The sequence below is a fragment of the Nycticebus coucang genome, chromosome 4 (genome assembly GCF_027406575.1).
Source record: "Nycticebus coucang isolate mNycCou1 chromosome 4, mNycCou1.pri, whole genome shotgun sequence".
In the NCBI taxonomy this organism is placed as follows: domain Eukaryota; kingdom Metazoa; phylum Chordata; class Mammalia; order Primates; family Lorisidae; genus Nycticebus; species Nycticebus coucang.
This window is the reverse complement of record NC_069783.1, coordinates 40,784,375-40,792,958: the sequence shown is the minus strand read 5'-3', so window position 1 is coordinate 40,792,958 and position 8,584 is coordinate 40,784,375.

The window sequence follows — 8,584 nt, the reverse complement described above, 5'->3', positions numbered from 1 at the left end:
CTCAAAGGAGTAGGGCACTGGCCCCATATGCGGAAGGTGGCGGGTTCAAACCCAGCCACCGCCAGAAACTGCAAAACAAAAACAAAACACAAACAAAAAACCCAAAACAAACAAACATCTTTGGTGGCTGTTTTCATGTCAGGATCCAATCCACCAGTCCAGCTCTGGTCTGGCTCTCCCATGACCTCAACTCATACTCTTGGGGAAAGTAGAAAGGAAAAGAGAAAAGCAAAAGAGGGAAAAGGGTGGGGGCTGAGGAAACGGAAAGGTTTTTAGGTTATAATTTTTATTATAAACAGCTAACTTTATACAAACTCCAATAAATGTAAAATTCTAATGCTTTATATCATGCTAAATTAATTTTTGGTTAAATCAGTGACTATAGATCCAGTTTTCTATTTTTACACAATGTTATTTCCCATATGGACTTCTAGGTATTAGTGATTAGGAAATAATTTTTTTTTTTTTTTTTTTTTTTGGCCGGGGCTGGGCTTGAACCCGCCACCTCCGGCATATGGGACCGCCGCCCTACACGTTGAGCCACAGGCGCCGCCCAGGAAATAATTTTTTTGTATTTCATGATATTAGGGGATACACATGTCTTGTCTACATGCTATTTTTTTGCACAAATTGAGCCAAGGTTATAAGCATGCCCCCTTCCCAGACAGTGTGCACTGTAGGCAATAGGTTGAATTTATCCACTTTCTTTCCTCCCTCCCAGCTTGATTTTCTTTTTTGAAAAAGAAATCTTTATTGTCTAGAAATATGTATTAAAAAAAAACAGAAAAGATGCTATTCTTTCATTTTCCCCATCTTCCTCTTCTTCAACACCTCTGATATAAAGGACATTATTACACCATATTAAAATTTCACTCACACGTCCAGACAATGTTCTATCAATGTGTTCTTCTGTATTTGCAAGCTGTATGTTCATATAGCCATGTATAGATACCAGGGAGCCCTGGTACTCCTTTCCCCACTTAAGTTTCACCACCACTGGCTTTTCCTGTTAATCCACTGAAGAAAAAGGTTGGGATTGAAGGGTTAATTCATGGTAACCATGGGAGAATGCTGCAGGCTACTTGCCACCTGTCTCTCATGACTGTAGGGGCTCCCTCTGGCCCCAAACTGCTGAGCTTCAAAAGAAATGTCCTGGCTTGATTTTCAGTGAGATTTACTTGCATATGTACACTTAAGTATTGATCAATCAGTTCCAACTGCTTATTTTCTTTAAGCCTTTCAGCCCATATCATCTTATTTAATTGCAATTACCCTGTTAAGTTGAATTTTTAAATTTTGTGGCTGAGAGAGGTTAAGGTACTAGGCACAGGTCACACAAATCTAGTGCAGGGTTGGAATCTGGACATACTTTTTCTTTTTTTTGTGACAGAGTCTCTGTTGCCCAGGCTAGAGTACAATGGCATCACAGCTCACAGCAACCTCAAATCTCTGAATTCAAGCAAATTTCCTGCTTAAGCCTCCAGAGTAGCTGGGACTACCAGCCCCAACTACCTGCCTGGCTATTTTTTTCTATTTTTTTTTTTTGTTGTTGTTGTTGAGACAGGGTCCCACCCTATGCCCCTGAGCAGAGTGCAGTGGGCATAGTAGCTCACCACAACCTCAGACTCGGGCTGCGGGCACCCTGCTGCCTCAGCCTCCGGAAGCCGCTGGGATTACAGGCGCTCGCCCCAGTGCCTGGCTGGGTTTTTCCATTTTATTCATGAGTCGGGGTCTCACTGTCGCTCAGGCGAGTCTCAAACTCCTGAGCTCAAGCAATTCTCCCTCCTCAGCCTCCCACAGTGCTGGGATTACAGGCGTGAGCCACCGTGCCCGGCTATTTTTTTCTATTTTTAGTAGAGATTCGATTTCGTTCTTGCTCAGACTGGTCTCAAACTCCTGAGCTCAAGTGATCCTCCCACCCTGGCCTCCCAGAGTACTAAGATTACAGGTGTGAGCCACCGTGGGTCTGGACATACTGACTTTCATTTATTTTTTATTTTTTTTTAGAGACAGAGTCTCACTTTGTTGCCCACGGTAGAGAGCTGTGGTGTCACAGCTCACAGCAACCTCTCAGCTCTCGGTCTTAGGCGATTCTCTTGCCTCAGCCTCCCCAGTAGCTGGGACTACAGGCGCCAGTCACAAGGCCTGGCTATTTTTTGTTGCAGTTTGGCCCGGGCTGGGTTCGAACCCGCCACCCTCAGTATGTGGGGCTGGCGCCCTACCCACTGAGCCACAGGCACCGCCTGACATACTGACTTTCAATGGCTATCTAGGTCTCTATGTTTTAATATTGAATAGATTCAGGTAGATTTTTCTACAAGCAGAAAGTTTTACTACCTCAAAGGAAAACGATCCATTGACATTCTTGAGACCCAGGTGTATGGCTCTTCAGCTCCTTTTCCACTTGGTTATCAATTTCCATGGCTTTCAGAGAACTCATGTAAATAACTACCCAGAGTGGTTGCTCATTTCTCACAGCAATGTGTGAAGGTGATGTTTATTTATTCTCCTTTGTTCATTCATTCATTCATTCTTTTCTCCAATAGCCCGTGAAGAACCACTACAGTGTGGGCCATAACAGGCAGAATGGCCCTTGAGTCACCCTCCCTATGGCCTAGCACTTGGAGATTGTCACTTAATGGGTCCTCACATGTACCCAGGGGGTGAGTAAAGGTTATTCCACGATAACTGGTAGTCTGGAGTATAAGTACATGGTAACATTTAAAAAACTGTAATTGTTGTCTTTTGGGTACTTTGTGTTATTTATGTGTGTGAATACAGGCTTACAGAAGTCATACATGCTCACTTTGAAATACTTCAACACTATAGACATATGTGATGTAGAGAGTGGGAATCCCCAGTGATGAAGAACTACCCCATGCCCCAAACTGGAGAAGGCCACTGCTAATCCTTTTATTCTATGCATAGGACAACATGGTATGTACTGTATTTTTATAGATGATGTCAATGTAAAATAGCACGAATCTTGTTCTGAATCTCAACTTTTTTCTATGCATAATTAAGTGTATTTAAAATGATTTAAAATAAATTATGAGTCATACCTCAGCTTTTCTTAACCAGTGAGATGAAATGTGATGTGTCAAATTTGAGTTAAATCCATATCCTCTGTGGATGTGCTTTTGACTTACACACAACGAAAAGCAGGCAGGCAAAAGTGAGACAGTTTCACACACTGTGTTGACATTCAACAATGAGAAGGTCAGAGTAGGGAGTCGATGTCAATATGTTCATCCTGAACTGCAATAAAGCTGTCCCAGCAACTGCAATCCCAGCTGCCATCTCCCCTCCTTTGGGCAAGAAATGCAGAATTCAGACCCCCAACTCTTTTCCTGTAAAAACACCACGCTTTAGCAAAGGGTTGGTTTTCAGTATCAACATAATGTAGGTTTCAAGTTTTAAAAACAAACCTAAAATTTCCACACCAGATAGAATTTTATTTGACAAAAAGAGTAAGAGATGACGCCTGAGATTTCTGCCGCAGGAAAATTACTGAATAATTTGCATGAGTTGTCATTCTGAGTGTTATAAAGTGGGTTTAGCTCTCCATTTTGTTTTCTAATATTTTACTGGGTATGCTTTCTTGGGGTTTTCACTAGCAGTTTTACATGTTGGGAAAACGTATTTCCTCCACCTCCTTTTTCTTGCTAAAGAGAGAGTAGCACAAGCCACACAAAAAAAGGTTAACACTTCATTATAATGCTGCACTATCTATATTCCATTTTTCTAACAGGGAAAGCTTAAATGGGTAAAAATCTATGTGTATTCTCAGGTTAAAGCTGTTCTTCAGTTTGCAAATTTGGCAGCAATATCCTGGAGACACCCTTCCCTTGGTAAATGAGTCCAGAACCAATACTCATTAGTCATGTTTTTGCTCCCTCCTGTTAACACCAAAGTCAGGTGACATACAAGCCCTCCTGAATACAGGGAAGGGCTGAAGGAACAGACGAAGACTCCACAATGACCTGGACCACCACAGGGCCTGTGTATTTTAATCTTCCAGTCCCACAAAGTGTCTTGTTTAAAAAGTCATTTTGGGGAAAATTGGAGAATTAAAAAAATTAAGAACTATTTCACAAGGCAGTTCCTACCTATATTCAGTATAACCCAATTTAAAATTTATAATGATTTTTCCATCCATTCCCTGAGTACTTTCCCAGGGTAGCCTGCCAGAGGCATCAGCACACACCTCTTGTAAATGGAGAAGCAGCAGCAGTCTGGGAGCCACATTGGCACTTGCATTCATTTGGTGACTGGCAAGCTTTTCTGTGCTCTGAGTCATGGTCACTATCCCTCAGAATAGGATCTGGGGAGCAACCTGAAGGGATCATGATAAAAAAAAAAGGATCACATCTTTGATGTTGGCTGGGATATGCAAATCCGAATGAGAATAGGGTGCCTTAGCACTGTCAGAGTGTGCTACATTTTATTTGGGAAATGAGACAAAATCTTCCCATGATCAGCCACTCCATGTGACATACCAACCCACACTCTGCTACTGACATTTTATCTCCCACTGAACAGCCTGGCTGTTGTAACATTTTCAGGATTCTTAATTTATGTCTTGCAGGATCTAAAATCAGATGGCAGGAACTTTAAGAAAATAACCAGTGTTGACAGGCACCTTATACCTCAAGAAGCTGGTACACCTTTACTGCTGCTAAAAGTTGGGAAACATTCTCTACTTTCTTCTTCCAAAACATGTCCAGAAGACAGTGGATGGAGACAAGTAGCTGTCCCAAATGATTTAATTTCTCTTTCAAGCTAAACTCCATGAAAGGCTTTTCCTTCTACTCAGTATTTGTTTATTTTATTTTATTTTATTGTTTTGTGGTTTTTGGCCGGGGCTGGGTTTGAACCCGCCACCTCCAGCATATGGGACTGGTGCCCTACTCCTTGAGCCACAGGCACCGCCTACTTAGTATTTGTTAGTAAGTACATTATCCTTTCTTGGTATGAAGGATTCCAGTTTTTAATTAGTTAATTAGAGTAACCAAGAAACATTTATGGTAACTTAGACTTTTTTTTTTTTTTTTTTAAGAGACAGAGTCTAGCCGGGCGTTGTGGCGGGCGCCTGTAGTCCCACCTGCTCAGGAGGCTGAGGCAGGAGAATCATTTAAGCCCGGGAGTTGGAGGTTGCTGTGAGCCACGTGACACCTCGGCACTCTACCCGAGGGCAGTACAGTGAGACTCTGTCTCTACAAAAACAAAAAAGAAAAAAAAAAAAGAGGGCGGCGCCTGTGGCTCAGTGAGTATGGCGCCGCCTGTGGTTCAGTGAGTAGCGCGCCGGCCCCATATGCTGAGGGTAGCGGGTTCAAACCCAGCCCCAGCCAAACTGCAACAACAAAAAAATAGCCGGGTGTTGTGGTGGGCGCCTGTAGTCCCAGCTGCTTGGGAGGCTGAGGCAAGAGAATCGCATAAGCCCAAGAGTTAGAGGTTGCTGTGAGCCGTGTGACGCCACGGCACTCTACCCGAGGGCAGTACAGTGAGACTCTGTCTCTACAAAAAAAAAAAAAAAAAAGAGACAGAGTCTCACTTTGTCACCCTCGGCAGAGTGCCATGGTGTCACAGCTCACAGCAACCTCCAGCTCTTGGGCTTAGGCGATTCTCTTGTCTCAGCTTCCCAAGTAGCTGAGACTATAGGCACCCACCACACCACCTGGCGCTATATATATATATATTTTTTTTTTTTGGTGGCAGTTTGGCTGGGTCTGGGTTTGAACCTGCCACACACGGTACATGGGGCTGGCATTGTACTCGCTGAGCCACATGCGCTGCCACACTTTTTTTTAAGAGATGGGGTCTTGCTCTTGCTCAGGTCAGTCTCAAACTCCTGAACTCAAGCAATTCACCTGCCTCAGCCTCCCAGAGTGCAAGGATTACAGGCGTGAGCTATGGCATTTTTTTTTAATTAGAGAGACAGGGTCTCACTATGTTGCCCAGGCTGGAGAGCAGCGGCTGTTCACAGGCATGATCCCACTACTGATCAGCACACAGGAGCTTTGACCTGCTCCCTTTCCGACCTGGCCCGCAGCCCTCCCCCCATGCTCTGGGGAGGTCACCATATTGATGCTGAACTTAGTGCATACACCTGATCAGTATAGCACACTACTCCTGGATTCAAGCGATCCTCCTGTCTCAGCCTCCGGAGAAGCTGGGACTACAGGCATGCACCACTGCACCAGGCTATGGCATTTTTTTTTTAAATTAAGAATCTTATATACAGTCAAGAACTATGAAAAAGGGAGATGACCCAAAGGTAATATCGCCAAATTCACTTAGTGTAAGCTTTATAACTTACTGAATTTTTTTTTTTTTTTTTTGTAGAGACAGAGTCTCATTTTATGGCCCTGGGTAGAGTGCCGTGGCCTCGCACAGCTCACAGCAACCTCCAACTCCTGGGCTTAAGTGATTTTTTTGCCTCAGTCTCCCGAGTAGCTGAGACTACAGGCGCCCGCCACAACGCCCGGCTATTTTTTTGGTTGCAATTCAACCGGGGCTGGGTTTGAACCCGCCACCCTCAGTATATGGGGCCGGCGCCTTACCGACTGAGCCACAGGCACCACCCCTATAACTTACTGAATTGTTGATGCTCAGAACACCAGTGAGGAAAGATATGATGATTATGATTCCTACCTTACAGAACTGGCAAATGAGGCACATAAAATGGAAATGATTAATCTCAAATCACTCACTCTGGAGAGGTTAAGACTCAAACCCAAATCATGTGTTCCCAAATATCACAAGGAAGCTTTGTAAAAGCAGCAAATTTGGGTTGGCTTGTATGAATCTGCTGAAAACTTTGCTCTCCAGGGTATGGCAGTGCTGAATACTTGGGAGATCTTGGGCTTAGACTTGCCAAAGCCGGGATGCTGGTGTACACCCTCTTTCTGGAGTGCTCAGCCTTGATTTTCCTCTTCTCAGAATGGATTTATATCACTTTCGTATAGTACAGTGCTTAAGAGTGCAGACTCTTGAGCCAGATGACTAGTTCTGCTGCTAATTAGTAAGTTACTTAGCTTCTCTGGGTCACATTTTCCTGTACTGTAAAATAGAGATGATAATAGTACCTACCTTATAGGATTGTTGTAAAGATTCAGTGAGTTTATAGAAAATGCTGTATAAAATTTAGTATCATCCATCAGTTTGCTACAGGTACATGGCTTCATAAATGCATTATAAATGTATCTGTAACATGCTTGTGAAAATCTATGGTTAGATGACAGTACCTTGCACATAGTGGAACCTTTTTAAAAGATATCTTTTTTTTTTTTTTTGTAGAGACAGTGTCTCACTGTACCGCCCTCGGTAGAGTGCTGTGGCGTCACACGGCTCACAGCAACCTCTAACTCTTGGGCTTACGCGATTCTCTTGCCTCAGCCTCCCAAGCAGCTGGGACTACAGGCGCCCACCAGCACGCACGGCTATTTTTTTTTTTTTTTGGCCGGGGCTGGGTTTGAACCCACCACCTCCAGCATATGGGACTGGCACCCTACTCACTGAGCCACAGGCGCCGCCCTCGCCCGGCTATTTTTTTTTTTGTTGCAGTTTGGCCGGGTCTGGGTTTGAACCCGCCACCCTCGGCATATGGGGCCAGCGCCCTACTCACTGAGCCACAGGCGCCGCCCATTAAAAGATATCTTTAAATAGGGGGTGCCTGTGGGTCAAGGAGTAGGGCGCCAGCCCCATATACCGGAGGTGGTGGGTTCAAACCCAGCCCTGGCCAAACACTGCAACAACAACAAAAAGATATTTTTAATATACCTGAAATGAATACTACCAGAACTGAAAGTGGTCATCTCAGATCTTTCAGGCTTAAGGTCCAGTCTTTGCGAGTGTTTCTAGTCACCTCCTCTAACCTCATTTATCTTAAAGAGTAGAGACAAAAAAAAAAACCAAAAACGTAACCACTTCCTATACAACTCAGGTTAAAGTAGAAACCAATTCTTAGAAAGTGTGCAACATTTACATCCTGGTGTTATTTTATATTACTGGGCGAAACCTCCAACAGCCCTTCGTACACAGGCGGGGCTTCTAAATTTTTTTTTTTTTTTTTTTGTGGTTTTTGGCCGGGGATGGGTTTGAACCCGCCACCTCCACCTCCGGCATATGGGACCAGCGCCCTACTCCTTGAGCCACAGGCGCCGCCCCTCTAAATTTTCTTATTTGCTCCCATTCCTAAGTTATCAGTGGAAGCCTGGCGACTGGTCCATACTCCTGGGAACACTGAGTAAGAGCGGGTTGCTTCAAGAGGTGATTTAGGTGGGGAAGAAATTAATGAGCGTCCCAGCAAGAGAAGTCTGATAAAGGAAGATATGCCTACAACCTAACAACCAGGTTAGCTCCCTGGCAGGACCTGCACTCCCTGCTTGCTCAGTTCTCACCCAGCCCCAACCTTAACTCAGTCCCACCCCTTCCCCGCCCCCTCCCGCAACAGGCCCCGCCCAGGGCCCGCCCCACGGGTCTAACCTAGCGCCTCAAACGCCGGGCTTAGTCCGTGGGGCGCTTGCGCATTTTTGAGACGTCGTGGTTCTGCCCGAATAGAAATAAGAGAAGGAAAGAACGT